The sequence below is a fragment of the Dermacentor andersoni genome, chromosome 3 (assembly GCF_023375885.2).
Source record: "Dermacentor andersoni chromosome 3, qqDerAnde1_hic_scaffold, whole genome shotgun sequence".
In the NCBI taxonomy this organism is placed as follows: Eukaryota; Metazoa; Arthropoda; class Arachnida; order Ixodida; family Ixodidae; genus Dermacentor; species Dermacentor andersoni.
Window position 1 is genome coordinate 167743732 of NC_092816.1, and position 17330 is coordinate 167761061.

Here is a 17330-nt window from a genome sequence, read left to right on the forward strand (position 1 = left end):
TTGATGCTGGGAGCGTGTAAAGATGTACACAGAGGAGTTGAAGTCGCACCCACTGTACAGTGTACGTTTTTGATGCGTTGTGGCGTGCAAAGGAAGTCCGATGTGCCTGGCGAGAAAGTACATTTCTTCGGTGTTTACCTTGTCAAGCAATTAGCTGCCCTCTGTGCGGGTATTGTGCACAGTGATGTGCATGCTTATTTTTTGATTGGCCACATAATGCACTCAAACATAGAATATTTGCGAAAACAATTCCTTCGCTCTTTTAGGTTGTTTTCATCAAATTAAACTTAATAAACTTACACCAAGTTCGCAGCTTCGGCGATGTGTGCAGTGACACTGGAACGCGATATCCGGATGCACGGTTACCGCAGCTCAGGAAAATAAAGTTGAAGAGCACCCCATTTCACAAGGGCTTAGATTTGTTCAGCGCGAGTATGTGCGAGAAATCCGCAGGCTTACGTAATCACAGCGTCCTGCGCATTCAATATCAGACTGCCGACTGACCAAGCGAAACGGGCAGAAGGATTTGCTACCTGCCGCGGCGGTTCAGTGACTATGGACTTAAATTGCGGAGCTCCAGATCCCTGGTTCGACCAAGGACCTCGAGCTCCCTGGATCGACGCCGGCCACCGTCGTGGCATTTCAGTGGCTGCGAAATGCAAAAACGCTCGCAGTCTTAGATTGCGGTGCACGTTAAAGAATCCCAGGTGGTAATTAGTATTCCGGAGTCCTCCACTATTGCGTGCCTAATCAGACCGTGGTTTCGGTACGTATTATCTCAGAATTTGACATTCTTATGCTCGTTATATTTTTCGCAAATGCTTCAATGAAGATGTCTTGTCCAATCAGATTGCTGTCGTGACGCGAATGCTGTTGCGCGTTCTAGAATATACGCGAGCTCGAGCGATTATTCTGCAATGACCTGCGATTTATGAATAGCCAGCGGACGTGCCTTAAATCGATATCCGTGGTGAACCGACGAAAAAGTGGTCACCATGAAGAATCAAAACAATTTGTGTGAGAAAAAAAATAATAATCACAAAAATAATAATAATAAGTCTATCTGCATCTAACACATACAGGATGCTGGAGACCAGCGGAAAAAGCTGGCGACATAGACGTTTCGACAAAGCCACAGGCCGCCACAAAAATAGCTGTTATAAAGTTACGTGATGCCATATACACAAATCGTGGTTAGCGTCCAGAAAGTTGCCACTAATGCGAAGGAACATATTCAGTCGCGACAGTTTTATGAAGAAGAATAAAAGACGATTTACATTCACGGCAATGAAACAAGAACACTATGAAAGCTAATGCTGCATCGATCGGCAGTTGAAGTGGTTAGACAAAGAGATATTAAGGGGTTTTTAAATGAACACGTAAATGTTTTAGAGTTACGCTCCTTAAAGTAAGCTTGTTGTTGTGCAATGTATTTAGTAGTCTCGGTAACTTGTTTTATAACGTTTGTTGTCTGTACATTGCTTTGTATATTCGGTTTTTTGTCGGTTCATTCTTTTTTGTGGGATACAGGGCAATGTTTTCTGCTAGATACGCCAGCTGTGGCAGAAAGGACGCACTATTTTTCAGTTCTCACTTAAAACTTTTCCAAATTCTATAATCAAACATCCTAGTGATTAGCGAAATGTCGTATTTGCGGAACAAATAAGTGTGAGTGTAATTGGAAACACCATTTAAAGCTCGTAAGGAACATCTATATAATATGTGTAATTTCTGGAGGTTGACTTGTCTCGTTGTTCCCGATACTAATGACAATAGTTTAAGCTCGATACAAACAAAGTGTTATAAATAGTTTTCATAATGCTACCTGGTACAGTACTGCGGTTTACGAAAATTACTCCAACTTACTGCGACAACTTAGCTTACGTGGTGTCAATATCTGTATTCCGTAGCATCTCTTCATAAAAATCATTTCTAATATTTCGAAAGCTTTGTACGATTTCCACTGGACATCCGGCTATTGAAAGAGAAGTCGGTATTGGAACATTTGTTTTTAGTGCGAGAAAATACTGCTTTGGTCTTCCAGACATTTATTCTTAAATCCTTGCAATACCAGTAGTGACAGGTTTCCCTCATGAATTGGTTCACTAGATGATCCTCCTATTAGAAAAATGCTGGTATCGTGAGCGTAAACAAATAATTTAGCAGATTTATGTATGGGTACAGTATCATTTATATACATGTTAAATAAGAACGGCCCGAGAATGCTACCCTGTGGTATATCGGATGTAGGCGGCAACGGGTCGGAGCAATTCTTATTATCGCTGCTACCCGCACGTTGGGTACCAACGTGCGGTCGCAGCGATAAACGGAGAAGTCATGTGCGGTAGATAAGATTTCATGGTCTCTAATACGTGGATTCAGACAAGTTTTGGTAAGTACAATGCTATCTTGGCTAAACGTGTCGACTGTGGAAGTGAACAAGTCGTGTTTGTTTTTGGTACTTCAAATGTTAGTGAAAAGGACATACACGGGGGACAAGTGTCTTGCACTGCCTCTCGCACTTCCCTATGGACGATTAGGTGGTGAAGTACACGGTTCGGTGTTAACACGCGTGTGTTGTGACGGGCACTGTGTCGCGCTGGAGAGTGCACGTTATATTTAGTATTATAACAAAGAACAAAAGGAATTTCCCGACCACCTATGCCCGCTTCGTTCTTATAATTTCTGAAAGATAAGCCCCATTATTCTGCGGGCCATGCGCGAGGATCCCATGTCCTGACATCTAGGAGCTGTGCATAAGCTCCAGCCTGCCAAAGAACGGTCTAAGGTCTGCGTATGCATCTGTCGGCTGAACTCTATGTGGTCAGCTGTGGTCAGAGTCGATGCACAAACATACAGCTTGACCAGCCGAACTCATAAAACAGCCGACACTTCCTAGCTGTCCTTTTCAAGCCAGTTCGAAATGACCTCGTGATTCCCTTTCCCCTCTAAACGAAAGGAAACCGTTGGATCATTGTATGCACTGACTACCTGACAAGGTGCTGCGAGACTGATTTGCCGTCTGACACCACCAGCCAAGTCTCCCTCTCCATGCTGCACTCGATTATCTTCCGTCGTGGCGTGTGTCCTGCTTAAGTCATTGTCAGTGACCGCGGCCGCCAGTTTACTGTAGATGTTGTAGAATAGCTTCTACGACTGGACACTTCGCGTTCTCGCGACTCCGTACCATATCACCTGCAAACGAATAGGCTGACGCCGTACACCAACCGCACATTGGTGAACATCTTATCTGTACTATTCGGTACCACAGGATGCCCGTCTAACTAGCGTAGCGGGCAGCCTAGCGCCTATGGGGCGATGACCTTGCAAAACGCTTCGGTTATAGCCGTAGGTTTCTTTTTAGAGTTGCCGAGCACTTATCTTGGATCCACTTATGTGGAGTGGAATGGAGACATCTCCATAGGAAAGGGCGGTATCTGCATTGGATCTTGCACTGCTCTCGTTCTGAGTGACAATTTACTAGCAAAATTAGACAGACTCTTGCAACCGCGACAAACACCCATGCAGCTACTATGTGCGTTTAGATTTGTTGATGACTTTTTAGTAGTATTAGAATGTCACGAGGAAGGCTTGGACAAGCAGTCTTCCGAATTAATTTCAGTTTTTCGTCAGGGCCTAGCACCTTAATTAGTGATCCAGGAGCTTCCTATTGACTGCGCTTTAAGTTTTCGTGATTTGAGGCTACAATTATTATCGAAAAAGATCTGCTGAGAATTCTATCCTAGAGCGAAAAAGAAAAACAGGTTGTGATGTTTCTTTCTTCGCATTGTAAGCTCGTAAACGCAGTGCCATTCATTTATCCTTTGACAATGCCTAAAGAAAATGCATTGGTCGGCTGCGAAAGTTTCGCCGAGCTGGTTCGTCGCCTAATTGAAGCAAGACGTCCGCGAGCAATGCTCTCTGCAGTTGCAGAGAAGATGCTTAAGCTGAAGAAGCAAAGCATTACTGGCAACTATACGGGAGCACAAGAAGTTACAAAGAATGTGTCCTCTATTCCTTACATACATTCCGTTTCGCATAACCTGAAGAAAGTGGCTGCAAGGACGGGAGTAAAGTTGGATTTTACCGCACCGGACATGCTAGCAAAAATGTGCAGAGCGCTTAAGAGAATCTGTGTGTACTAAGAATCATCGCGATAAGCCTTTACAGCGCATTTAAAACGTGCTCTGCACAATTCGTTTGGATTGCGGCGCGTCATATATGGGCCAAACGGGAAGATGCCTAAATCACACTTTGAAAGAAAACACGTACACCACAACAAAAGTAATATCAGGGCATCTAGGTATTCGTTGCCGGGACTGCGGCGACGCACCATTATTGCAAAAGATCTAGCATCATGTCCAAATCAAGAGAAAGACTAACAAGCAAGATAATTGAAGCCTTAGATATTAAAAAGCTGGGTGATTCTTGTGTTACCGAGCTGTCCGTCATGCTCTCAGAGAAATTTGTGATATTCCTAAGAGGAACCGTTTGTCGCGCGTAGTAGGCTTGACCATGCGTCTCTTATATGTTCCTATCTTCTGTTTATTCATGTGCAGCCAGTACTTATTCTGCGCATCCAGTGAATAAACCTTCAGTTATTAGTGCGTCTTGTGTACGTGTCGTACTCCTTCGTTTCGTCCCTTCTGTTCTCTGACGCTGTTTTACTACGGATTGTTGGAAACTTAGCGCTGACGCCCGTTGTTGCAAATGGGTCGCAAGCCCCAAGGGTAGCGTTGGCCTGGCGGCCTGGGGCACAACTGGAAGCATCCGAAGGTCCTGGCAAAGCACGAGTCGACTGGTAACAGAACAACTTGTTTATTCTAACATCGCAAAAGAGCGGCCGGTCAGGTCGACCGAAGTGGAGAGACGGGAGTGCACGTTACTCAACAGAAGAAATCGGAGCCTCTCTCTTGGCGTCCGGGGGCAGCTGCTCTTATACTTTCGCAGTTGAGGGCAAGAAGGAAGGCCTCGTGACGAGACCACGTGACGGCGGGTACGGACAGACTGAGAGACACGTTGAGACGAGTGTAGTGACGCATCGCCAAGCTGGCGCCTGTCAGACCTCCTCGCTTCACACTTGGGGAGCTCCTCTCCCCGGCTGCCGCGCTTTGACAAGCGTGGGCACACACACACACACGCACACACGAAGACACGTGGCACTGAAACACGCCTGGACGCGCTTGGCGGGGAGGCTTTGCGGGAGCTCCGAACGGGCCAAAATGTCCGCCGCTTTGAACGAAGCTCCGGCGTCCGTTGCATCCGCGCCGGCTATACCGCGCGTTGTAGGCGAAACGTAACAGACCGCCCCGCCGGGGGAAGGAGATCCCGATGGTCAGGGGACTGCATCCGCTGTCCGGAGGGATGTCGCTCGATGATGCTCATAACCGAAGTCGGGCGTCCTTCGGCGTTTCTTGAGCGCAGCGCACAGAGAAGGCCTCGTTCTCTCGTTCAGGTTCACCCAGGACACTGCAAAGTGACTTCGGGAGAGTTGACATTTTTGTTCTCGTTCCCGGCAAGCGTTAGAACTACGCCGAAACTCAACCGCTCAGTCAGCAAGCACGGCACAACCCTCACTAAGCCCTGCCAGGCTCTTTCCCCTTTTATACTACTGCCTAGTTCCTTACAGTAGTTTAGCAGCACTCAGAACACGTCCACAAATTGGAAAATTGCACGAGAAAGCACATCATCACTTTGAAACACTACACAAAAGCAATATGTTAAAAATCCTGCCTCAGGAAGAAAAACATCAGTAACAAACAATTTTGAGGCTGATTCCCACGTTAGGGGCTTCGACTTAAGCCATCGGCGTTACCGTTGAGACTCCCCTTTTTGTAACGCACCTCAAAGGAATATTGTTGCAAAGCGAGGCTCCAGCGCAGGAGGCGGCCATTTTTGGGAGAGATGGTCTGCAGCCATTGGAGAGGGCAGTGATCCGTCTCCATGATAAACCTCGAGCCGGCTAGGTAGCATGACAATTTCTGAACGGCCCACACGATACACGCACACTCCTTCTCGGTGGCGCTGTACGCCTGCTCACGACTGGTCAGCTTACGACTAGCATACAGGACGGGGTGTTCTACTTCTCCATTTTCCCGTTGGCACAGTACAACGCCCATGCCTCGCTCACTAGCATCACACTGAACAACGAACCCTTTTGTGTAGTCGGGCGATCGTAGCACAGGCTGGCTTGTTAGGGCGCTCTTTAGGGCGCTAAAAGCTCTTTCCTTCGTCTCATCCCAGACGACTGTTTGCGGCTCTGTCTTTCTTAGAGCATCCGTCAAGGGAGCCGCGATATCAGAGTACCTGGGGATGTACCTCTGATAGTAGCCGGGGACACCTAAGAACGACCGAATATCGGTCTTCGTGCGCGGTTGCGGGAAGTCTCGCACAGCGGCCACCTTTATTTCAGAGGGGCGGCGACGACCCCGACCAATCACGTGACCGAGGTAGACAACCTCGGCCTGTGCTAACTGGCACTTGGGAGCCTTGACTGTCAAGCCCGCATCGCGCAGGCGGGTTAGCGCTGCCCGCAAGTGGGCCATATGCTCAGGCCAGGATGCGGAGAATATCGCTACGTCGTCTAGATACGGTAAAGCGAATTCTTGCTGTCCCCGCAACACTTTATCCATGAGGCTTGAAAAGCAGTATGGCGCGTTCTTCAAACCAAAACTCAAAACTTTAGGACGGAATGCCCCCATTGGTGAAATGAACGCCGCATACCTACTAGCCTCTTCTGTAAGTGGAACCTGCCAATAACCCCTGACAAGATCTAGGGTGGAAATAAACTGAGCGCTACTCACTCTCTCAAGGCGCTCCTCGATGTTAGGGATCGGATAAATTTGATCCTTAGTGATGGAATTAAGCCTGCGGTAGTCGACGCAAGGACGAGGTTCCTTGCCCGGTACCTCAACTAATATCAAAGGGGAGGTATAATCACTCTCACCCGCCTCAATAACACCGAGCTGTAGCATTTTCTTTACCTCAGCCTCCATAATATCGCTCTGGCGGGGTGACACCCGGTACGCCTTGGATCGTACTGGCTCTGGGGAGGTAAGTTCTATGTCATGAGTAAGGACAGAAGTCCTACCAGGCCTCTCAGAGAACAGACCTTGAAACTCTTGTAAGAGCTGGTGTAGTTCGGTTTTCTGCTCAGGCGACAGCGATGCTTTACCGATTAAGTCACTAATGACTTGATCGGTATCTTTCCTGTTCGTCACTGAGCCTAGTCCCGGAAGCTCGACCGGAAGCTCTTCGGGAGCGTTTACCATCATACACACTACTGCTTCCCGTTGCTTATAGGGTTTGAGCAGATTACAGTGGTAAACTTGCTGTGCTTTCCGTTTTCCTGGCAGACTGACCACGTAGTTGACGTCCGACAGTTTTTGAACCATCCGTGCTGGGCCCTCCCACTGCACGTCGAGTTTGTTTTTTAGCGATGTGCGCAATATCATGACCTCATCGCCCACCTCAAAACGACGGGCCCTGGCTGTCCGATCATAATAAACCTTGGCCCTCTGCTGGGCCTTTGCCATTGCTTCACCTGACAACTCCTGTGCCCTTCTTAAGCGTTCGAGGAGCTTAAGCACGTACTCCACCACGACTGGGTCGTCGCCCCTGCCTTCCCACGATTCTCGAAGCATGCGAAGCGGAGACCGCAGCGAGCGACCGTACACCAGCTCAGCTGGCGAAAACCCCGTGGCCGCATGCGGCGCGGTACGTAATGCAAACATCACCCCAGGCAGACACAGCTCCCAGTCAGTTTGATGTTCAAAACACAATGCTCTCAACACGCGCTTCATGACGGAGTGGAGCTTCTCAACGAAATTCGACTGGGGGTGGTGCACTGAGCTGTGTAACAGCTTTACCCCGCACCTTTCGAGAAAGGCTGTCGTCAAAGCGCTCGTAAACACCGTGCCCTGATCTGACTGGATTTCCGCAGGAAAACCAACTCGCGCAAATATGGACAGTAGTGCATTGACTATCTCAACTGAGCTTAGTTCTTTAAGCGGCACTGCTTCAGGGAACTTTGTCGCTGGGCAGATCACAGTCAAAATGTGTCTGTACCCCGTGGCTGTTACCGGCAGAGGTCCCACTGTATCAATAACGAGCCATCTGAAAGGCTCCGTAATGATAGGTACCAACTTCAACGGCGCCCTCGATTTGTCCCCTGGTTTGCCCACCCGCTGACAGGTGTCGCATGTCTTCACAAAGTGGTCTGCGTCCCGAAAACACCCTGGCCAATAGTACTCTTGCAAGAGACGGTCCTTAGTTCTCTTAACTCCTAGGTGTCCGGACCACGAACCCCCATGCGACAAGCGCAACAGATCCTGACGGTAGCACTGAGGCACGATCAGCTGATCGAACTCCACTCCTCTGCGGTCTAGATACTTTCGGTACAGGACCCCACTTCTTTCCTCAAAGCGAGCATTTTTCTTGGCGACACCTTCCTTGACAATGCAGCGTATGTTTTCTAGGCTGCCATCCTTCTTTTGCTCGGCTATCAAAGCCGCCCGGCTGACTTTTAGCAACCTATTAAGTCCGTCTGACGTAGGCGCGATGAGCAAATCTGCAGATAGCTCTTCTAACTTTCCCGCATCGGGAATTTCCTCTCCAGTATCTGGTGCCTTTAACGCTACAGGCTCAATTTTGTTCAGTTCGGGCGTGCTCTTAATATCAGCTTGCTGCGCTTCTGACTCTTTCTCATTGTTCGACAACGTCGGCCCCGCAACTACTGCCTTTGCAGCGAGCTCCCGAACCTTCGATCTGGTTAAGGCCTGAACGCTAGCCTCACCAAACAAAAGCCCCTTCTCGCGCAGGAGGTGATCGGACCTGTTCGAAAATAGGTACGGGTACTGGGGGGGCAGCATAGATGACACTGCCGCCTCCGTCTCAAGCGCTCCGAAAGGTCCTTCAATCAGCACTTTTGCTACGGGCAGACACACGCTGTGAGCTTCCACGGCTTGCTTGATCCATGCGCACTCGCCCGTGAACATATCGGCTTCTACATAGGAGGGGTGAACTACATCCATCGTAGCTGCGGAATCGCGAAGCACTCGGCACTCTTTCCCGTTCACGAGGAGGTCTCGCATGTAAGGCTCGAGAAGCTTCATGTTCTCGTCAGTGCTGCATAAGGACAAAAACACGACTTTTGTTTTTGTTTCTGGACACTGCGCCGAAAAGTGACCCGGCTTCTGGCACGTATAACAAACGCGCGCTTGCCTCGTCTCGAACCGCTTTCTGCGTTCGGCTTCGGTTGCCGCCGTCTCCTTACGTTCGGTCGGACACTGCGCCGAACAGTGACCCGGCTTCTGGCACGTATAACACACGCGCGCTTGCCTCGTCTCGAACCGCTTTCTCATGGGCGTGAACTTCGGCCTCTCAAACTTGGAGCCAAATTCACCCTTTTGACCGTCCTTAGCTCCGCGAGCCCGACGCGTCACAAACTCCTCGGCTAGCTCGGCGGCTCTAGCCACCGTACTAACGTCTGGCCTATCCAAGACCCAGTACCGCACGTTCTCAGGTAACCGACTATAAAACTGTTCTAGCCCGAAACACTGCAGAACTTTCTCGTGGTCACCAAACGCTTTCTCTTCTTTGAGCCACTCCTGCATGTTTGACATTAGCCTGTAGGCAAACTCTGTATATGACTCACTTTTGCCTTTCTCATTTTCCCGAAACTTCCGACGGAACGCCTCCGCTGACAGCCTGTACTTTTTTAGCAGACTCGATTTCATTTTGTCGAAATCCTCTGCCTCCTCTCTCTCCAAGCGAGCGACTACGTCGGCCGCCTCGCCGGGTAACAAAGTGAGCAAGCGCTGTGGCCACGTTTCCCGAGAGAACCCCTGCTTCTCGCACGTTCGCTCAAAGTTAACCAGGAACAAACCAATGTCCTCTCCAAGCTTAAACGGCCGCATCAGGTCAGTCATTTTGAACGATACTCGTTCTCCTGCACCGTGTGCCTGACTTCCATTACGAGCGCGTTCCATCTCTACCTCGAGACGCTTCATTTCCAAAGCGTGTTCGCGCTCTTCTTTTTCTTTCTGCTCTTTTCGTTCGCGCTCCTGTTTCTCTTTTTGCTCTTTAAGTTCGCGCTCCTGTCTTTTTGCCGTCTCCCTCTCCTCAATGGTCTCAAGGCATTCCGACAGCTCGTCATCCTCAGCTTCTAACTCAAGAATAGCCCTCAGCAGTTCTGGTTTTCTGAGTTTGTCTGAGACATCCAGACCCAACTCTCTTGCAAGCTCCAGCAATTTCGGTTTGCGCAACGACTTCAAATCCATGGCTGCTCTGAACGCTGCTTTCTCTACTGCCTACTATTGTCTTGCCGCAAACTAACCCGGCAGCAACGACAACCACAATTACCAGCTCTGTTTCTGACACTAACAAAAGCCTGGCAAAACTCAGTAGAAGAAAGTCCCGCACTCACCAAACCTCGCAGCCAAGAATTCAACGCAGTCGTTCCGCTGCAGGCAACCAGTCATCACACAGGGCTCGTTGCACTGCTCCCGGATGGCCGTTGTGCTGCTCAGCATACAGTCAACCGCATATCTTCGCTGCTGGCCTCCGTTGTCGCGATCTCACCGCTGGCAACCAGCTGTTGGAAACTTAGCGCTGACGCCCGTTGTTGCAAATGGGTCGCAAGCCCCAAGGGTAGCGTTGGCCTGGCGGCCTGGGGCACAACTGGAAGCATCCGAAGGTCCTGGCAAAGCACGAGTCGACTGGTAACAGAACAACTTGTTTATTCTAACATCGCAAAAGAGCGGCCGGTCAGGTCGACCGAAGTGGAGAGACGGGAGTGCACGTTACTCAACAGAAGAAATCGGAGCCTCTCTCTTGGCGTCCGGGGGCAGCTGCTCTTATACTTTCGCAGTTGAGGGCAAGAAGGAAGGCCTCGTGACGAGACCACGTGACGGCGGGTACGGACAGACTGAGAGACACGTTGAGACGAGTGTAGTGACGCATCGCCAAGCTGGCGCCTGTCAGACCTCCTCGCTTCACACTTGGGGAGCTCCTCTCCCCGGCTGGCGCGCTTTGACAAGCGTGGGCACACACACACACACGCACACACGAAGACACGTGACACTGAAACACGCCTGGACGCGCTTGGCGGGGAGGCTTTGCGGGAGCTCCGAACGGGCCAAAATGTCCGCCGCTTTGAACGAAGCTCCGGCGTCCGTTGCATCCGCGCCGGCTATACCGCGCGTTGTAGGCGAAACGTAACAGGATCTTGTCCATATACACCTCATCAGACCACAAGAATTCGGACGACATTTTCCTTTTATTACATATGCCTGCAACACTGAAATGCACCAAATTACTGGCTACAGTCAGTTCTTCTATCTCTGCGCTCGTCAGCCGCGTCACACATTAGATCGGACAACATATTTTCTTTCTTCACCCACGAGGACTCTTCCATCAGCTACACCTTGTGCCTCGCTGAAGAAGGTCCATGCTTGGCCCTCATGCGTATTCAGGCTTCTCAAGACCGGTCAAAAGCACGGTACGAAAGGCACCATCAGGATGTCACCTGTTCTCCAGGGGACCTGGCCTGGCGATGGGGTCCGGTACGCAAACGTGTCCTGTGCGAGAAACTTCTCGCCGACTATACCTACACGCATGCTGTTGCTAACCGACTCAACGAAGTAGACCATGGACTCTCACCGCGACTGGACGACGATACGCTATGATCGAGGTAGCACACTTGCGCTCGTCTGAAGCACTTTACTCAGAGAACTTAGGTCGCTCGTGGGGCCGGCTTCCCCTACGATTGGAGAAATATCACGGTAAACGTTCCCGTAGCAGCAGACGAAGAAGTGCGGTTGGAGTAAACAAGAAAGAAGAACATTTGCTCCCATTTGAGGCTCGCCTAGAAGACTGTTCAATAAAGCCCCATTCTTTCGCGTCATAACGGTATTTATTATTGCTGGGTCTGCATACCTTATTAGAAAAAAAGGGAAGGGACAAAGACAAGCGAAAAACGTGTCTTCTATTCCCCCGTATGCTTTGTCCGTTCGCTCTTTTTTCTAATAATGAATTGTGAACGATATTATACGCGCGTGCTGTTGTGTATCAGCCTCATTACTTCTTTTTTCTATGATACAGGCTCCGCGCAAACTTTCCTTCATGCTCCTGCAGAAGTGCGAAAATATTCCACGTGATATTCTATGCTTATTTTTCTCGAATATTTCTATCCTCTTTGACTGGAAAATTTCACTGATCGAACATCCCAACTTCAAGCCTTTCTTCTACACGCAGGAGAAGACTTGCTTCACCGTGCCGTCACTGTCGCTGCATGAAAAAGACATGGTATTATTGCAATGTAGTTCTGTCACATACTCTCAAATGTTTTTTTTTATTTTGTTGGTTGTGCCTTGTCATTGTTGTTAGGGACTGCTGTAAATTGCAAGGCAATGAGCAACAAACGGAATGCGAGCCTTTCCCCGCATTAATAGCAGGTCTCAGGCGCATAGGCCCCGTTTTGCGCCGAACCATGACACAAATTTGCAGTCAACGAAAACGCCTCAGTATTTCACACAAAGTTGATGGTCGTTTATCGCCGGTAACATTCCACTGTAATGAGACTGACTTAAACGCAGAGGTTGTTAGCGTCACCAGTATTTATGATAGTTGTCCGGAAGTTCGTGCAGTGTTAGGACTGGGGGCTCAATCCCATCGGTTGTAACCCGTTGTCAAGATTGGAGTCCGGCATGAATTAGAAGGTAGCTGGCCGATGCCGTCGTCCAGCTTATCCACGCTGAGGACCTTGATGAAGGGAAGGACTGCTTCTCATTGAGAACGAGGAATATGGGTTTATTTACAGTATTTACATGCAGTTCATCAGTTTAGCATGACTGCGAGAGAAAGTACGTCAGTCTAACACGACTGCTTGAAAGAGTGTGTCGAGCATCCGCACAACAGCCCTTTTTAAACACTCGGTCCCCCCTTGATTCCAAGGGGACGGAAACGTTCGTCCAGTCATTGTAAACAGGCTGCCTCTCCGCGGGACGGTTTACACACGCACGCACACACACACACACACACACAGACACAGGTTCACGGTCCGAAACCTACATCACACGTATTTCGTAGAACTCGGAGCGGACCCTCGCAGCGGGCCTGGTAGCCATTGTCCTGCGTCTTGGTCGGCGCGTGGGAAGGGCCCTCCGTCGACGTTCCCGCGGCAACTCCCCCACTCATAGCAGAACAGGGCGGCGTTGGTGGGTTCGGTAACAATAGTTATCCCGCCGAACGCATTCAGTTACAATGGCGATTTAGTGACGCCGTGGCTAGAGGTTTGCGGCGGCGCTCCAGGAAAAGATGGAACCCGCGGTCGCAACTGGTTGGCAAACTTGCACTTCAGCTGGCCGTTCTTAACAGCAGTAAGACACATACCGGGGATTCTGTTTACTCCGAGGAGCAAAACTACGTCTATCCTACTGCCCTTTAATTGAAATTTCGGTTTAGGAACATTATATCGTGCTACACCAGCCTTTCCTGCCAACCATGCCTTCGAATGTGGTTCCTAATCAGTTATGACAAAGTCGTGACTACGGCTATAGGGCACCGCTAGCGGCAAAGATAGCATGTTCTATGTTACTATACAGCTGTTGCTACATGATTAACAGGATACATCATACACCTTTCAGAGTGCGAAGGATGACGCGGGAAGGCTCACATGAATCGACATAAAAAGCACTCACATATATTCAAGGTTAAAAACGGTCCACAGGGAAAGAAAAACATGCACAAAACAAAGTGAGTTCTACGTTACGTACAACTACAGAACTAGTGCGGCATACGAATAATTACGAATGATCCCGACAAAAGCTTTCGTTTGGGAATCATATAGCACGACATGTCACACTGAAAAATAAGGGCTCGTCAGTCTCACACTCCAGTTATGTACAAAACACGTGATCTTCATGGGCGCTACGTATGCGAGCGATTGACGTGACGGCGTAGTTTAAAAGTTGCCATGACGATGATAACCGAGCAGGGTCGTGGAGCAAGTGATCTCATGCCTGGTTACCATATACACCAGGCAGCAAAATAAACCGTGGCACGCAAGCGATGGCCGAAATCAGATAAAACTGCATCGCCGCGCCAACTGACATCGAGCGTCTGGTGACGAGACATCACAATGTGCGTGCGCGTCCTTTTTCGCTCGCAGCCACGCCCTTTTTCTCGCTCGCCGCCTACTAGCTGATCACATGCAGTCATCATCATCATCAGCCTGGTTATGCCCACTGCAGGGCAAAGGCCTCTCCCATACTTCTCCAACTACCCCGGTCATGTACTAATTGTGGCCATGTTGTCCCTGCAAACTTCTTAATCTCATCCGCCCACCTAACTTTCTGCCGCCCTCTGCTACGCTTTCCTTCCCTTGAAATCCATTCCGTAACTCTCAATGACCATCGGTTATCTTCCCTCCTCATTACGTGTCCTGCCCATGCCCATTTCTTTTTCTTGATTTCAACTAAGATATCATTAACTCGCGTTTGTTCCCCCGCCCAATCTGCTCTTTTCTTATCCCTTAACGTTACACCTATCATTTTTCTTTCCATAGCTCGTTGCGTCGTCCTCAATTTAAGTAGAACTCTTTTCGTAAGCCTCCAGGTTTCTGCCCCGTACGTGAGTACTGGTAAGACAAAGCTGTTATAAACTTTTCTCTTGAGGGATAATGGCAACCTGCTGTTCATGATCTGAGAATGCCTGCCAAACGCACCCCAGCCCATTCTTATTCTTCTGATTATTTCAGTCTCATGATCCGGATCCGCAGTCACTACCTGTCCTAAGTAGATGTATTCCCTTACCACTTCCAGTCCCTCACTACCTATTGTAAACTGCTGTTCCCTTCCAAGACTGTTAAACATTACTTTAGTTTTCTGCAGATTAATTTTTAGACCCACCCTTCGGCTTTGCCTCTCCAGGTCAGTGAGCATGCATTGCAGTTGGTCCCCTGAGTTACTAAGCAAGGCAATATCATCAGCGAATCGCAAGTTACTAAGGTATTGTCCATTAACTCTTATCCCCAACTCTTCCCAATCCAGGTCTCTGAATACCTACCTCCTGTAAACACGCTGTGAATAGCATCGGACAGATCGCATCTCCCTGCCTGACGCCTTTCTTTATAGGGATTTTGTTGCTTTCTTTATGGAGGACTACGGTGGCTGTAGAGCCGCTATAGATATCTTTCAGTATTTTTACATACGGCTCGTCTACACCTTGATTCCGCAATGCCTCCATGACTGCTGAGGTTTCGACTGAATCAAACGCTTTCTCGTAATCAATGAAAGCTATATATAAAGGTTGGTTATATTCCGCACATTTTTCTATCCACATGCAGTGCTTGGCGGTAATGGTCGCTCTTTTTATCCAATCCCTGACGAGCTCAGCCTGACGGGGCCACGGTGAGGGTGAAGCGTACACTGCTCGATTTGCCCTGATTACAGAGATAACATGTCCTGTCTCGGGGACAAACGGTGCCACATACAGCATTAGCATAGAGAAAGAATTTGTTTACCTATGGCGTTAGTTCGCCTGTTTGTATTTTTTGTTTGGTTGAAACGCCCCGTGTGATCATGAAATACGAACGAGGGAACAGAAAACAAAGAGGCATGGAGCCGAACAAATCACTTCATTTAAATCAAATGAAAAGAGATAGGCAAGCCACCAAAGAATAGGCAAGTAGACGAGTCAAAAATAACGCGAGCAGATATCGGCACAGCGATGGATTGCCCATGAAAAAACAAAAATGAAAGCACTTAGCTTGAGGGCACGCAAAACATAGCATCGGCAAAATGTATTGTCTGCGCCCCCGACAATGCTGCACAAATTTCTGCAAAACTATCTCTCTGCGGTGTACGCTACACGAAAATCTGGCGATGAGCTTCCGTTCATCAACTGAGACACGTGGTGCCATTTCAGCAGACACCGCACCTTTGTTCTGCGCTCCGCATTTTTAAACAATTAAAAAGTATTGCTGGCCAATGAAAAGCCAGAACACATGACGAGCGGGTAAAGATAAAGAAATTGCGTGACAGCCGATTTCAAGTCGAACCACTGAACATCAGCTCATTCACTGTGTAGGTAAATCTTTATGCTCGCGTGGTGTCCCTCTGGCTAGCTTTTTATAATTTTTATCAGCGCCTTAATTGTACACAGAAACATAAAACAGCCGGGCAGACTGACGTCACCTTCAGGATTTTAGTGCGACACATGTGCCCAATCATAGAAAACTGACTGCTCGGGTTTTACGTGCCGAAACCACGATATGATTATAAGGGACGCCGTAGTGCAGGGCTCCGGAACTGTTCAACCCCTGGGGTTCTTTGACGTGCACTGGTAACGCACAGTACACGGGCCTCTAGAATTTTCGCCTATAAGTCGAAAATGCGACCGTTGTGGTCAGCATCGAACCTGAGTCTTTCGGGTCAGCAGCCAAGCACCATAACCACTAGGCCGCCGTGGCGGACACTAATAGAACACTCGTCCCCTTTAATACTTGACGCTGCATTGAGTTTTCATTGAAAGCAGACAAATCATTGCTTCGCGTGATGAAACTCAAAAACTGATCTGCAAGCTGTCAGACAGGAGGTCTAACGATGCAATTCTTGCTATGTTGTGTGATCGCATATAGGAAGCATGGAAACCACAACGCGTTCCGCTTGGTTACATATATTGACTAAAACACGTGCCAGCAGCGGTGAACGATAGGACGCTCAAAAAAAAAAAAAAAGATAGATCTGGCTGCTATGCGTTATCTCTCTGATCGGACAAAGAGAGCAGTGTAGGCTTCACACCCACCGCCACGCCCCCAACGTGCCCCCGTCGAATTGAGAGCGCGACGGATTAAACAAAGAAAGCGACCCCTACCGCCACATGCTACCTGTACAGCGTTGCCATCTGGTGAAATTGGCCACCAGATTTCGGAAATCTGGTGAAAATGTAGAGCTCCTGGTGGCCAGGCCAACAAACTACTACACCAGACAAAATCTGGGGATATCTGGGGAAAACCACTCTACCGAAATTACCGTCTACCCGCGCTGCTCATCCAAACATTTAACACTAGGTAGCGCCTGCGGCCGCCACGATTCTAAGGCCTATATTTGTATTTGTTTATTCCTCATGAAATCCCTGTGTTGCTGTGCTACTGCTAGGGTACAGTGAACTATATAAAGCTTACTGTAGCTAAGGTTTGTGCTAGCGTGTGATGGGGCTAGCGCTAGGTTTCAACGCACGTATAGTTATAAGTCGTTTCAATAGACGGCACCGGCTGTTCTAGTGGAGGAATGAATTTACCGTGGGAAGCACGGGAAGAGCAACGCCGG